This window comes from Bos grunniens, chromosome 11 (genome assembly GCF_055505025.1).
Source record: "Bos grunniens cultivar Pamir isolate PY7600 chromosome 11, Bosgru_T2T1.0, whole genome shotgun sequence".
Classification (NCBI taxonomy): domain Eukaryota; kingdom Metazoa; phylum Chordata; class Mammalia; order Artiodactyla; family Bovidae; genus Bos; species Bos grunniens.
This window is the reverse complement of record NC_141175.1, coordinates 266,982-281,292: the sequence shown is the minus strand read 5'-3', so window position 1 is coordinate 281,292 and position 14,311 is coordinate 266,982. Positions and strand designations below refer to the sequence as shown.

General features: G+C 47.3%; 1 long non-coding RNA gene across 1 annotated transcript; it reads right to left on the bottom strand.

Moving 5' to 3' along the window:
• Positions 1-7,889: 7,889 nt before the first annotated feature.
• LOC147362156 (uncharacterized) lies at positions 7,890-11,805 on the bottom strand. The gene is made up of 2 exons (XR_015135999.1): positions 11,610-11,805; positions 7,890-9,021 (listed from the first exon to the last, which is right to left on the bottom strand). It is a non-coding gene; the product is annotated as an uncharacterized LOC147362156 (long non-coding RNA).
• Positions 11,806-14,311: the final 2,506 nt, after the last annotated feature.

Genomic DNA, 14,311 nt, shown 5'->3' with positions numbered 1-14,311 from the left:
GAGATGGCCCAGAATGTCACTTTATGGATACACAAGCAACTATGAATATCTATTTCTTCTTCACTCCACATGTGGTGCTAATGGTAAAGAACCCACCTCCCTATGCAGGAGACATAAGGGACTCAGATTCAATCCCTGGGTCCGGAAGATCCTCTGGAGCAGGAAATGGCAACCCATTCTAGTATCCCTGCCTGGAGCATCGCCATGAGCAGAGGAGCCCGGTGGGCTACAGTCCATAGTGTCACAAAGTATGGGACATGACTGAGTGACTGAGCACAACCACATTTAAAACCATACATGGTCGCACACAGTGCACAGTGTTTTATGTATCTTGCTTATATTCAGCTGACAATATCTTGGGAATATTTTCTTGGGACACTATTTTCCACAAATCAGTCCACTGAATAGATGATGTACTATAATACGCTTTACTGGTCCACATTGGAATAAACACTAATATAAAATGACATCTTGACATCACAATAAACAATGTAATGCATAACCTTAGCCTAATTTATTCCATTGCAGGAAAATGTATAAATTTCTAATGCATTAGGAATTTCTACAAATCTAATGGATTTGTAGCCTGAAGTATTTCCAACTGAAATACAGCATGTGATAGGATGTTGCTGGTAAACTAGCACATTGCTGGATTCCCTGCCCCGCTCCCGAGGAGCTATGCAATGATCATTTCTCTTTCCTTAAGACTCGACCTCTCCTCTCCCAGATTTCTCCCTGATCTGTTTTCAAAAACATTCTCCAACCTCTTCTGCCCTTGTGACTTCTCTACAATCTGCTCCTCTTCTTAGCACTGTCCTTCATTCTCACACCCTCATTGCCTGGTCTGGTCTCTACCTGCCATCTCAACATTGCCCATCATTGCTCCACCCACTCCCCTAGAGATGCTATCAATACGGCCAGATAGATGGTTGAGTATAGAAAAATGGTTCATGGATGATACTGAATCACTGAGCCTGGATGAGAAGGAGACATCCACAGGGGAGTCTAAGGTAGCTGGGGAAGAAGGAGAATTTAGGTTTCATCTGTGGTCTTCACTCAGGGGAAGATGCTACAGGGCCCACCAGGGAAGGAGAAGTCAGAGTCAGAGGTAAATACTTGGGAGGTGGTGTCCAGAAATTCCAGCAGGAACTCTGGAGAGAAGAGTGAGGGAGAGCGCCTGCTGTGAGGCTGCTGTGAGTGTCGGGCAGGGACACACACGGGGAAGCAGAGAAAGGAGCAGGAAGGTGATAACAGGCTTCCCAAGGGAGGGAGGGTGTCAGGTGATAGTGATGTGCACACAGTTACACATGTCACGGAGATGAGGGAGGACGGAAAAGAGCCAGTGAGAGGGGACGGCGGATGCAACTAACACATCCTGTATGCTGTTTCCTGAGAGGCCAAGAGCAGAGGCCGAGAGAGAGGCTGCGCCAGAGCACAGGACACAATGAAGGAGACATGAAAGTTGATAAATAAAAACATAGGTGTTCAAATCAAGATTGTGTTAAAACACTCTTTTAAGGAATACAATTGGGATTTTAAGGAACTCCTTTTAAGGAATATAGAAATAAAATTGCAGGTGAGATATTAATTCTTAGATGATTCACAAGAATGACTCCCCTGCCTAAAGAGTGACACCATCAGAAGCAGTTCTGTGCAGAGGTGAGCGGGGAGATGGCACAGCACAGTGGTGGAGACACGTGGTCAATGGAGACGCTGGGCCTTCACGGGAGGAGGGGGTTCCTGTAGACCCCACACACCGATGTGCTGAGAACATCGAGCAGGAGTTACTTGAGTCATTGAGAGTCACTGTACTTGAAGGGGTTTTTGTTTAAATATAATTTTATTTCTTTTTGGCTGCACTGGATCATCTTTGCTGCCTGCAGGCTCTCTCCACTTGTAGTGAGCAAGGCCTGTGCTCTAGTTGGGTAGTTGGGCTTCCCGCTTTGGTGGCTTCCCTTGCTGTGGAGAGCTGGGCTCTAGAAGGCCTGGGCTCAGTCTTTGCGGTGTACAGACTTAATTTCTCTGTGGCATGTGGGGTCATCTGGGACCAGAGATCAAACCAGTGTCCCCTGCACTGCAAGGTAGATTCTTAACCACTGGACCACCAGGGAAGCCCCTGTACTTGAAGTTTTCATTGGAGCTACCTAAAACCCAACAAAAGTGACCTCAGCAAAAGGAGCACCAAGCACACGGCCTGCCTTCCACCAAAGAGAGCCTGCTGGATTTGCACATAGCCCTTTCCATTTCTGAACCGCATTTGCCATTTACTCACTTCCTCTTTCTCCACCTGAAACCCACACATCTCTTAAATTCTCCAAGCAATCTTCCTGGTGGCTTTCTTCCAGGGAAGTAGAATTTCTAGGCAAAAGATTCTGTGCAATCTTTCTATGTGAATATCAGAAGAAGGTGAACATTTTGTTTGAGGTTATGGTTCTGGAAATTCAGAATTAAATATGTTTCAGCTCACATTGGCCAAACGTGCTGTACCTGGCCTCAGCCTCCTGTATTTTAGTTGGCTCACTGGTGTCATTAAGGTCCTGGGATCCCTCTAGCCCCTCAACTACTGCATCCACCTCCTACGGCCTGGCAAAAAAAGGCTCTCTGGTACCATTAAGATCCCTGTTGATTGCAGATCCTGTGATCTTGCTGGTGCCTTGACTTGCTGCAGCTTCCTAAGTCCTTACCTAGGATTTGTTGGCATAAAGTTCAACCAGGAAAAACAGAAAACAAAATCTGTTTTAGTGTGTCTCTTGATATTTGGTTTTGTTTTTACATTTGCAAGAGCAAAACAGAGAAAATGAAGCAAAAGATACTTTCAAACATATATGGTTAACTGATTTAGAATTACTGATTCAAAGAGTGTCTGTAAAAATAAAATGTGACTTCCACTCCCAGCTTTAACAGGAACAGTATCTGAACGTCCTCATCTGGCACTGGTAATTAGAAAGCTGAACAAAATACTGGGAACAACTGTTTTCAGATCCTGGACAGCAGGCCATGCAGGACTAAGTTCCTAGAGGAAGATGGATACACAAATCCATCTGAAGACTCCTGGCTGTCTGCCTTCAGGCAATTTCCATGCTGCAGGTACAGGGAGGGGAACCCAGATGCAGCCCAGCAAAGCCCTGATCTGAGAACACAGGTGAGCCAGGGAGGTGCAGAAGGTGATATGTGTGGGGCAGGGCATCTAAAAGAGAGAGCTACTCAGACAGAGAGAATGATTACAAGTGCTTAATGAGCCCGCTGAGTCTCTGTTATCTGATCACACACAGGTGAGATTCCACAAGGCTGAGCAGGAACAACTTTTGAGGAAAGAATTATTACTGGAGATCTATGCATTGAGTGGGACCGGATGCCATGATCTTAGTTTTCTGAATGTTGAGCTTTAAGCCATCTTTTTCACTCTCCTCTTTCACTTTCATCAAGAGGCTCTTTAGTTCCTCTTCACTTTCTGCCATAAGGGTGGTGTCATCTGAATATCTGAGGTTATTGATATTTCTCACAGCAATCTTGATTCCAGCTTGTGCTTCCTCCAGCCCAGCGTTTCTCATGATGTACTCTGCATATAAGTTAAATAAGCAGTGTGAAAATATACAGCCTTGAAGTACTCCTTCTCCTATTTGGAACCAGTCTGTTGCTCCATGTCCACTTTTAACTGTTGATTCCTGTCCTGCATATAGGTTTCTCAAGAGGCAGGTAAGGTGGTCTGGTATTCCCATCTCTTTCAGAATTTTCCATAGTTTGTTGTGATCCACACAGTCAAAGGCTTTGTCATAGTCAATAAAGCAGAAATAGATGTTTTTCTGGAACTCTCTTGCTTTTTCAATGATCCAGTGGCTGTTGGCAATTTGATCTCTGCTTCCTCTGCCTTTTCTAAAACCAGCTTGAACATCAGGAATTTCACGGTTCACATATTGCTGAAGCCTGGCTTGGAGAATTTTGAGGATTACTTTACTAGTGTGTGAGATGAGTGCAATTGTGTGGTAGTTTGAGCATTCCTTGGCATTGCCTTTCTTTGGGATTGGAATGAAAACTGACCTTTTCCAGTCCTGTGGCCACTGCTGAGTTTTCCAAACTTGCTGGCATATTGAGTGCAGCACTTTCACAGCATCATCTTTTAGGATTTGAAATAGCTCAACAAATAGATGGGGAAACAGTGGAAACAGTGGTTGACTTTATTTTGGGGGGCTCTCAAATTACCTCAGATGGCGATTGCAACCATGAAATGAAAAGATGTTTACTCCTTGGAAGGAACGTTATGATCAACCTAGACAGCATATTAAAAAGCAGAGATGGTACTTTGCCAACAAAAGTCCTTCTAGTCAAAACTATGGTTTTTCCAGTGGTCATGTATTGATGTGAGAGTTGGACTATAAAGAAAGCTTAGCGCAGAAGAATTGATGCTTTTGGACTGTGGTGTTGGAGAAGATGCTTAAAAGTCCCTTGGACAGCAAGGAGATCCAACCAGTCAATACTAAAGGAGATCAGTCTTGGGTGTTCATTGGAAGGACTGATGCTGAAGCTGAAACTCCAATGCTTTGGCCACCTGATGCGAAGAGCTGATTCATTGGAAAAGACTCTGATGTTGGGAAAGATTGAGGGCAGGAGGAGAAGGGGACGACAGAGGATGAGATGGTTGGATGGCATCACCGACTCAATGGACATGGGTTTGGGTGAACTCAAGGAGTTGGTGATGGACAGAGAGGCCTGGCATGCTGCGGTTCATGGGGTTGCAAAGAGTCCGACATGACTGACTGAAGTGAACTAAACTGAATGGATTGAAAAGTGTCCAACATTCATGTGGGGCTGAGAATCCTCAGCAGCCAGAGTGAAGGAACCTCCTTGAATATGTGGGACATTCAACTGAGACAGAAAATGCATGTATTAGAGCTGAAACTAAAAACAAAAGAAAGAAAGAGAGAGAGAGAGAGATGAAACTAATCACAAGCCTTAAAATAAATGGCACATAGAATTGCACTAACAAGCCTTAGCAATAATCCTCAAAAGTGTCTGTTATGAAGGTAATCATTTCCTACCAGGAAAAAGCAAAATTAACACTTTCAGAAAAAATACAAGAAAACAAACCAAAAGACATTTCTATCACCCAGGAGACTTCAAGACATTTAGGGGTCTTGTGTCAGACAGCAGGTCTGATGTATATTTCATATTATCTCATACCCACCCACAAAATGAATATAAACCCCTTTATATACACTGCAAATATACTAGAATATTCAAGAAATTGACTACTTTCTGGAAAAATATGAATTCTCAAGACCAATATTTAAAGCAGCTATAAGAAAAGAAAAATAAGCAAGGAAGGCTATAAAATAAATTGCTTTCAAGAATTACTTCTGAAAATCATGTGACGGCTATGCAAGCAAAGAACAACTGACTACAAAAGCACCACATAATTTTAGAGAATCAAGAATAGAGGAACAGAAGAAATCTGTATTTTGTGAACATAATTTAACCCTGATAGGAGTCGGACAGGACTGAGCGACTTCACTTTCACTTTTCACTTGCGTGCATTGGAGAAGGAAATGGCAACCCTCTCCAGTGTTCCTGCCTGGAGAATCCCAGGGATGGAGAAGCCTGGTGGGCTGCCATCTATGGGGTCGCACAGAGTTGAAGCAACTTAGCAGCAGCAGCAGCATGAGAACTTGACATAAGTGACATAAAACAAAATGACACACCAATTTTACCTACTATTCTTGGTCTCCTAATCCATTAAATGCTCATTAATGATATATGAATCATTGCAGAGAAATTCTCCATCTCTAAAAAACTTAGGTTTCCTCACAATTTTTGTTCCTTTAAAGGAAGTCAAGCTGTACAGTCTAAGAAGTGCTTGCTCCAGAAGATGTGGAATATATATACAATGGAAAATTACTCAGTCATAAGATCAAATGAAATAATGCCATTTGTAACAACATGGATGAACATGGTGATTTCACTTTAAGTGAAGTAAGTCAGACAGAAAGAGACAAGCATCGTATGACATCACACATGTGGAATATTGAAGAATGATACAGATGAACTTATTTACAAAGCAGAGGTAGAGTCACAGACATAGAAAACATGCTTATGGTTACCTAAGAGGACACGGGGGTGTGGGGAGAGGTGAGTCAGGAGTTTGGGGTCAGTACGCACACACTGCTGTGTGTACACCAGGTGACATAAGGAGCTGCTGTGTAGTGAGGGAGCTGTACTCAGTATCTTGTGACGACCTGTAACGGGAAAGAATCCGGAAGAATATATAGTCGCTCAGTCGTGTCCAGCTCTTTGGGACTCCAGGGCCTGTACCTGCCAGGCTCCTCTCAAAGGAGGGATCACAAGGAGCTGGACACAACAGAGGGACTAACCACACAAGTCCTACTCTGCTCGTTCTCAGCCAACTTGGAGAAAGACAGGACGCCTTGTCAGCACTGCAGTAAGTTCTGCTCTAAGATGCCTGCCCTGTAGGGAACAATTTGAACATATTCTGAACTTCAGTTGTGCTTGCAAGTAATTTTGTCAGGAGAAAGAGTTGGTGAGAGAAAGCACAGCTGACCCAGAGGAAACTAACCAGGCGGGAAAACACAGAACACAAGCTTAACACACAATAAACATTAAACTGACTGAGGACATTGCGGGAAGTGTCCTAGTTCATGCTCTATTTGTCCACACTTAATTGAGTGTGCTCAGTTAAGACACTCTGTGTCTAGAGTGCGCTGTCATTCTTGGCTAATTTAAAATACAGTGTATTAATAGGAAATTGGAGGCATAATAAGGCAAACAGATCAGGAGATGACTGTCATCGAGAAGAGAGTTGATGACTTAAAGTGCCCAAGAGGAGGGACAGGCCACGCCACTGGGCCACACGGGAAAGGATCAGCCTTGTCCGGAGAGGGAGGGAGGGGAACTCAGCACAGGGGCCTTGACTGTGACTCCTCAGGAGGGAACAGTGAGCTGGGTGCGCAGGCTCAGGACTGGCTGGTGCGCATGATGTTAGCGGCCATCCTCGGTGTCTGGCTCTGGGTGACAAGGGAAGGGGACAGTGGCCCGGAGCGCAGCTTAAATGTCACCTCCTCAGAGACACGTCCCCGTGTGCATCTGCGGTGACAGCTCCCCCATGTCTCCTACCCTTACCACCTCGGTCCTTCACAGCACCAGGGCCGGCCCTGTCTGCACCCGCTGGGGCTCGTCACCCATTCATCCTCGGGCCCCAGGACTCTTCTCCTCCCCGCCCCTCTCTGCCCCAGCCCCCCATCCCGCTGTGCCATTTCCCGCCCTTCACTTCATGGAGCTGATTCTTCTACAAGCTGTTCTGTTTATTCCTTGTCTGGTTCCACAGCGTCAGCTTTGCGGGAGCAGCAGAATCCTTTCTTTTTAAAGTGTGGTGGTCTTCTGTTTTACTCTCCTCTTGAATGTCAAGGACTGTGAGGTGTCGTGGCTGGGTCCCTGCCCCCAGCACAGGCCTGGTACAGAGCACATGCGCTCTCAGCATTTGGGGAAGAACCAGCAGTGGTAAGCCTTGTTGCTGCCCCCCAGGGGACTGTTAAAAACAAGACAACAGCCCCAGAGGAGTTGCTTAGTTAGGAACCATGCTAGCAAAATAGACTTAAATGCAGTTTTGACTCTTCCAGAAATGAAATCTTGAACCAGTCAGCCAGGAATCTTCTGATTATCACTAGTTAAGTCATCTGCCTGAGAAAGCTTTCCAGCCTCTATTGGAAAGTAACCTCACAGTAACCACTTGGATTCTTTGCCCAGTACAACTTCCTTGTTCCTGATCCCTTATGCCTATAAAAGTCTTTTATTTTGTGCAACTCCTCAGAGTTTCTAACTGCTAAATTGGATGCTGCCTGATTCATAAATCTTTAAATAAAGGCACTAAGATTTTAAAATTTTACTCAGTTGAATTTTATTTTAATAGGGCATATAGCTTATTTTGGAGAAGGCAATGGCATCCCACTCCAGTACTCTTGCCTGGAAAATCCCATGGATGGAGGAGCCTGGTGGGCTGCAGTCCATGTGGTTGCTAAGAGTCGGACATGACTGAGCGACTTCACTTTGATTTTTCAAATGGCAACCCACCCCAGTGTTCTTGCCTGGAGAACACTGCAGGAAGTGTCATAAAACGTATATCCCTGGGACATGCAGGAAGTGTCATATGTGACGCATATCCCTGGGACACGCATCACAAGAGGGCATGTCCCAGGGATGGGGGAGCCTGGTGGGCTGCCGTCTATGGGGCCACACAGAGTTGGACACGACTGAAGTGACTTAGCAGCAGCATAGCTTATTTTAAGATTATATTTGGCTTTTAAGAGATTGTTATAGATTCAATTGAGCTTACTATGAACGATGTCGGATTCAGGATCTCCGAAGAAGATTTAGCTTCAGGACCAGGGACCAGGATTGATCACTCAAGAGCGTTTGTGTAGCAGAGTTTTATGACAGTGGGAAAAGGTCAGAGAAAGCTTCTGACATGGACAGCAGAAGGGGGTGGGGAGTGCCCCCCCTTGCTAGTGTTAGCAAGGGAGGTGTATACTTTTTAAATTAGTTACTACAATAAATCAAAAGAATGTCTCAGGTTTGTGAAAGTTTTACCAGACCCACTCCCATAATTAACATTTTAGGATAACAGGATTAGAATTTAACAGAAAGATCCTACCAGACCCATTCCCATAATATACATTCTAAGATATCAGGATTAATTGGAAGGTTTTCAGGAAGGAGAAACTGTCCTCAAGCAGGATACATGGTTGTTATATAATCCCTAGTACAGAGTTTAAGTGGCTCAGATGGCAAAGCATCTCCCTACAATGGGGGAGACCCAGGCTGGATCCCTGGGTTGGGAAGATCCCCTGGAGAAGGAAATGGCAATGCCCTCCAGTACTCTTGCCTGGAAAACCCCATGGACAGAGGAGCCTGGTAGGCTACAGTCCATGGGGTTGCAAAGAGTCAGGCATGACTGAGCAGCTTCACTTTCTTTCACAGAGTTTAAACCGAGTTGTGTAATCATCAGTTCTGGGCCTAAAGAAAGAAAGAAAAATGTTTTAAGTGACTAAGACTAAGGAATGTAGAGGAAAAAAGATGTTTGTCCTTTCCTCCTCCTTGAGAACTCCAGACCCTCTCTCCTCGGCTTCCCCCAGACTTCTTATCAACCTGCCTACAAATTGACTCTCTCACTTTGAGCACCTCTTCAGCCTGTGAGCTCCATGAGAACATCAGGCGAGAAAGAGAAAAGACCTGAGTAAATGTCATGATGACTGAATAGCTGTACAGATAAAATGATTAAACAGAGTCCATGTGAAGGTTACATTCACTGAAGATTAGCTTTTTCTTCCTCCTCCCTCCCTCTTTCCAGAATAGAAGTTCAAGGGACCTTTTATCACCCTCACCTCATATGGAACTCCAGTGGTCTGGGTGATTTTTATCTTTTCTTTTTTTGTACACTGGAAGACATTTCATGACTGTACCCCTCAAAACTGAGAAAATCACTACTTGAGGGGCAGGGACCCTCCATGTTGTCTGAGTCAAAACAGAACAATATGTGAACACAGGATATTGAGGAGGTGGCTGGGCCCCTGGGCAGCTAGAAGGAGGGAGACAAAGGCAGAGGGGTGCTGTTTCCACCTCCCTCCTCCCAACATGACACATTTGCCCCTCTTGGTACTTAATCAGTCTGATCCTGATTATCTGGAGATTGACATGTCTGCTGGCAGATGGTGTGGTCTTAGGTCACAGCATTGCAGGCCACCAGACCTCAGTTCTGAGCTGTTTGCCAGACCTAGGACGAGTCTTCAGCATCTTAGATCTGCTGTTTTATCCCTAAGCATTGACAGCGGTACTCCCTGTGTGAGGCCCAGAGCCAGAGGCATCGGCACTTGGGATTGGTCACGGAAAGGCTGCAGCCCCGTGAAGGCTGCCCCTAGAACCCCAGCCGGAACACGAGTGGTACATGCAATATCTGGATGAAGCAGTGAAGATGTCAGCGAGAGACACGCAGTTGGTGCCAGAACAGCATTGAATTAGAGCACTGGGCTTTTCTCCACTCACTTCCAGAGGGTCAGGCCCTATTGCCACTGGCCACATACCCTGAGTGATAACCATCTCCTGGGAACTCCAAGTCACAGCCTGATGGCTGGGCCTCCACAGGGCTGAAGGATGTGTCAGGAGTGGTTTGCCCACAGATGCTGGGCACCCCAGGGCTCTGACAGGGGCTGGTGAGGTTGGCATGTCAGGGCCCCACAGCACAGGGTACTGGGGTGCCTGGTCGGGGCTGCCATCACCTAGGGCCATACCACCATGAAGGCCCCTGGTAATTTCTGAGCTCAGAAGCTAAAGCAAGGTTGAGCCTGGCTAGTACTTGGTTGCAAGACCACCTGGAAAGACCAGGTGCTGTGGACTTTCCCGCTTGTCTCTCCTTTCCTCTCTCTCACCCTTGGCTGCCGCCCCCTCCCCTGGCACAGATGGGCTCTCCTTTGGCCATTGGGAGGTGCACCTATTGTTGAGCCTTGGCCTGGGTGGGTGCTGTGGGGGTTCTGACAATGGGCAGCACAGTTGGGTTGGCGTCCTCTGTGCTTGCTGGCCACTCTGGGTTGGTGGGCAGGTTGAGTGCCTACAGGAAGGCAGTACTTTACAGCATGGAACTGTCTGCATAAAATGGTTCTCATGGTGACATTGGACCTCTGTGTATTTTCCACATTTAAAGAACTGTAGCACGTCTGTGTGTGTGTGTGTGTGCATGTGTTAAAGACAGGAAAATTCTGAAGCCAAACAAAAAATTGGATCACATGATAAAATATGAATAAGCTTCAAAAACATGACACTGTGTAAGAAACCGGACCTAAATGGCCACAGTTGTACAAAGCCATGTGCTTGAAATACACAGAATAGGCAATTCCATGAGGATGAAAGAGTGAGGAATGTGGAATTTAAGTGACTGATTAAGGAACATTAGGTGTCTTTGTAGGGAGATAAAATATAAAATCTTCTGGATCAGATAGTGATGATGGCTATACAACTATATAAATAGGCAGTCACTAAAATATAGTGCTCAAAGGAGAATTTTTGGGTATATGATATATATTTCAACTTAAAATGATTAATTTGAATTTTTTTCAAAAATAACAAAACCCACATATTATCCTCAGTGCTTTATTTGGTTCTCACTCTAAGCTCTGTAGACATAAACAAACATGCCTGTGTCTGTGTGTGCATGCTCAGTCGTGTTTGACTCTTTGTGACCCCACGGCCTGCAGATAGCCAGGCTCCTCTGTTCATGGAATTTTCCAGGCAAGAATACTGGAGTGGGTGGCCATTTCCTACTCCAGGATATTTTCCTGATCCTTCACTGTTTCTTCAGAATTTGTCTCCAGAGCAAGGAGTCAGCCACCACCACTCGCCTAGGCTGAGACTCAGGGCACACAGAGGAGTGGGGACATGCTCTGGTGGGAAAGAGGGAAAGCGTGTCCTGCTCAGAGCGTGTAATATGGGGAAGCCAGAGGCAGGCTGGCAGGAAGAGGGCCATCCCAGGTGACAGCTTAGATGAGATTTGGCTTCCCCCATTTGGTACTAAATAGAAAGGAAGAAAAATAAGGAAGGTGACAGTCACTGACCACGCACTGAATCCTGGAGCCCATTGCTGCAGGGGCTGGGGTCTGGTTTTCCAGGTCGGTTGCTGCAGGGCAGGACCTCGTGACTGGAAGGAGAGGTTCCCCAACTTCCCAGTGTGTTAAGAAAGTTCTTCATTTCAACATCCTTCTCTGGTCGTCTTCAATTGGATACTCTGTGGATAAACTTGAAACAGTGTTTCTGAAATTAATTGCAAACAAAGGTAATAATTACGTTATTGTTGAGTAACAATGATAATGTTAATTTTCATTATAATTAATTTCAAGATTTCTCATTGAATACCTACATTACAATACAAATATTAACAAAAACCCCCAACAACCTGTCGGGCCATCTGGTCGACCTCGCCACAGCAGCCACCAATCTGTCAGCTCTGTGATCCTCACACAGATGTATCCGTGTCTCATACCCGGGAAACCCAGCGCCTCCACACGGACACCATCCTTTCCACTTCTGAGCCCGAGGAGAATAGAAGGGACTCCTGGCGCCCCTGGAATAGGTGCAGCCCGACCTGCAGGAAACCCGTCTGCGGAGTCCTGAGCACTTGACCGGGAACCGTGGCCGCCTGGGGGACGACCGTGAAGGCAGCGGGACGACCGTTCCCCCAAGGAGGCAAGGAAGCCCTTCCGGCGCTCTTTGGGGAGGAGGACGGGCGGCCCGTGGTCCCTGCCGGTGCCTCCGGTTCTGGACACCAGGGCCGGCCGTCTCCGGGGAGAGGACACACGTTGTGAATCGGGACTATCGGGGTCCATGGGGGAGGCTGGGAAGACTGGACATGTCTGCGTGCGTCCGTGTGGTCCGCACCTCCGGGCGCGTGGGAAACATGGAGAAGGTGTAACCCCGCGGACGCCGGCGCCGTGACCTTTCCTGCTCGCGCTCAGCTGCCCCGGCGGTGCCCGCGGGCAGAAGGGGCCCCGCGGTGCGCTGGTCCACCCGGCCGGGCAGCGACACCGACCGCCGCCGCCCGCCCAGGCCGCGGACCTGCAGCCCGAATCTCCGGAGACAGCAGGCTCTTCCCGGGTCTCATGGCACCGGGAGCGTTGCCGCTGTCACCCCCGGCCTCTGGAGCTCTGCCCCGGGCTCGGCGGCCGAACCTTCGCGGGAGTCGCCAACGTTCCCCAGGAAGGGACGGGCTCACGGCGGCCGCTGGGTGGCTCCCGACGGGCGGCGCACACGGCCCCGGGCGGACCCCGACCGCCGGGCCGCCCTGACGCCCCGCTTGTCCCGCGCGTCCGCCTGGGAGCCGGCTCCCGGCCCGGCAGGGCGCGGAGACCCAGACACCAGACGGGAGGGCGGGAGCTGGGAAGACCTCCCCGGGCAGCTGCGGGAGAAGGCGCGCTCCTCAGAGATTCCCGAGGCTCGGACCCAGGCGGCCCAGAGGGCAGGCCCTGCTCCCGGGCGGACTTAGGAATTTAGTGAGACTTAGACTGTGTGGACTGTAAAACTGAAACCATGAAAGGACTGGGTAAAATCATGTATGAATGATTTTTATTCTGTGGAATAGAAAGAGTGGAATCATGATACAACATTTGTTTTAAAACAGTCTCTTCAGAAGCCATCAAAGAAATGAATGATAAACAGCCATAGATCACCTTTTCATATTCCACACGGAAGGTCCAAGATAACAACTCAGCGTGGGAGGAACATTTGTGCAAATACTTGTGTACTAAGATTGTTGATATTAGTATCACTCAGTATAAAAACAGGACATTCAGGAAACAGCCATTAAGACGGATCTGGGAAGGAAATTTGTATCGGTACTGACTTGGAAAGATCTGTATGATGAATTGTTGGATAAAATACCCAAGTTATAGGATTTCCACTGGTGCTAAAAGAAAAAAATATATATACATTTGTACATTTATCTTTTAAACGAACTAAGATGGAAAGGCAAATGAATTAGAACAGCTAAAGCAGCTTTATAAAAAGAATACAATCTTTCGCATAGCTTGGCACCTGGTGCCAGAAAGAAGTGTCTTCAGAAATCAAAAGGAGCCACACCGCCTGCTTTTCTGCCTCCTCCTCCTGTGGCCTCCAGGCAGGCAGCTGGCATCCTAGCCCCTTAAAGTCACTGCTCCACTCAGACAGACGCAGATCCAAGGAGGGGTTGGTATGACCTTGGCTCTGCAGACTTGGGCTCCTCAGCCTCTTGCCTCATCCTGGGAGCCCCCAGCCAGTCAGTCATCACCCCAGTCTTCCCCACCAGAGGCGACTGGCCCCACTCTGCAGGGGGCAGCCCTTGTCTCTATGAGCTCTGAGCTGTTTTCCCAAAGGAAGGATTTTCCCTTTGCACCCAGGTATGAAGCAAGGGGATGACTGACTTTTTGCACCTGGACCCATCGTACACTTTGTCCTCACATCTGGCCCTAATTATCCCCATGAGGGTAGAAGAAGGCCGTTCCCTTTACATAGGAGGTGTGAGTCAATGGGACGCCTGAGCTTTCACATCTGGACCTTTCATGCACATTTGGTATGCACTCAGCTCCTGAAGACACAAGACAGAGACAGGGTTAGGCCTCTTAGCGTGGTGTGGCCATTGCTTCCATAAAATATCCAGGGTCTCTAAGCAGCACCAGGGAGGCAAGAATAAAGAAGCATGCAATCATTCAAGCCACACACACACACACACACACACACGGAGAGACTATAGAATCCACCTGATCCTAAGGGAAAATGCAACTCTGGA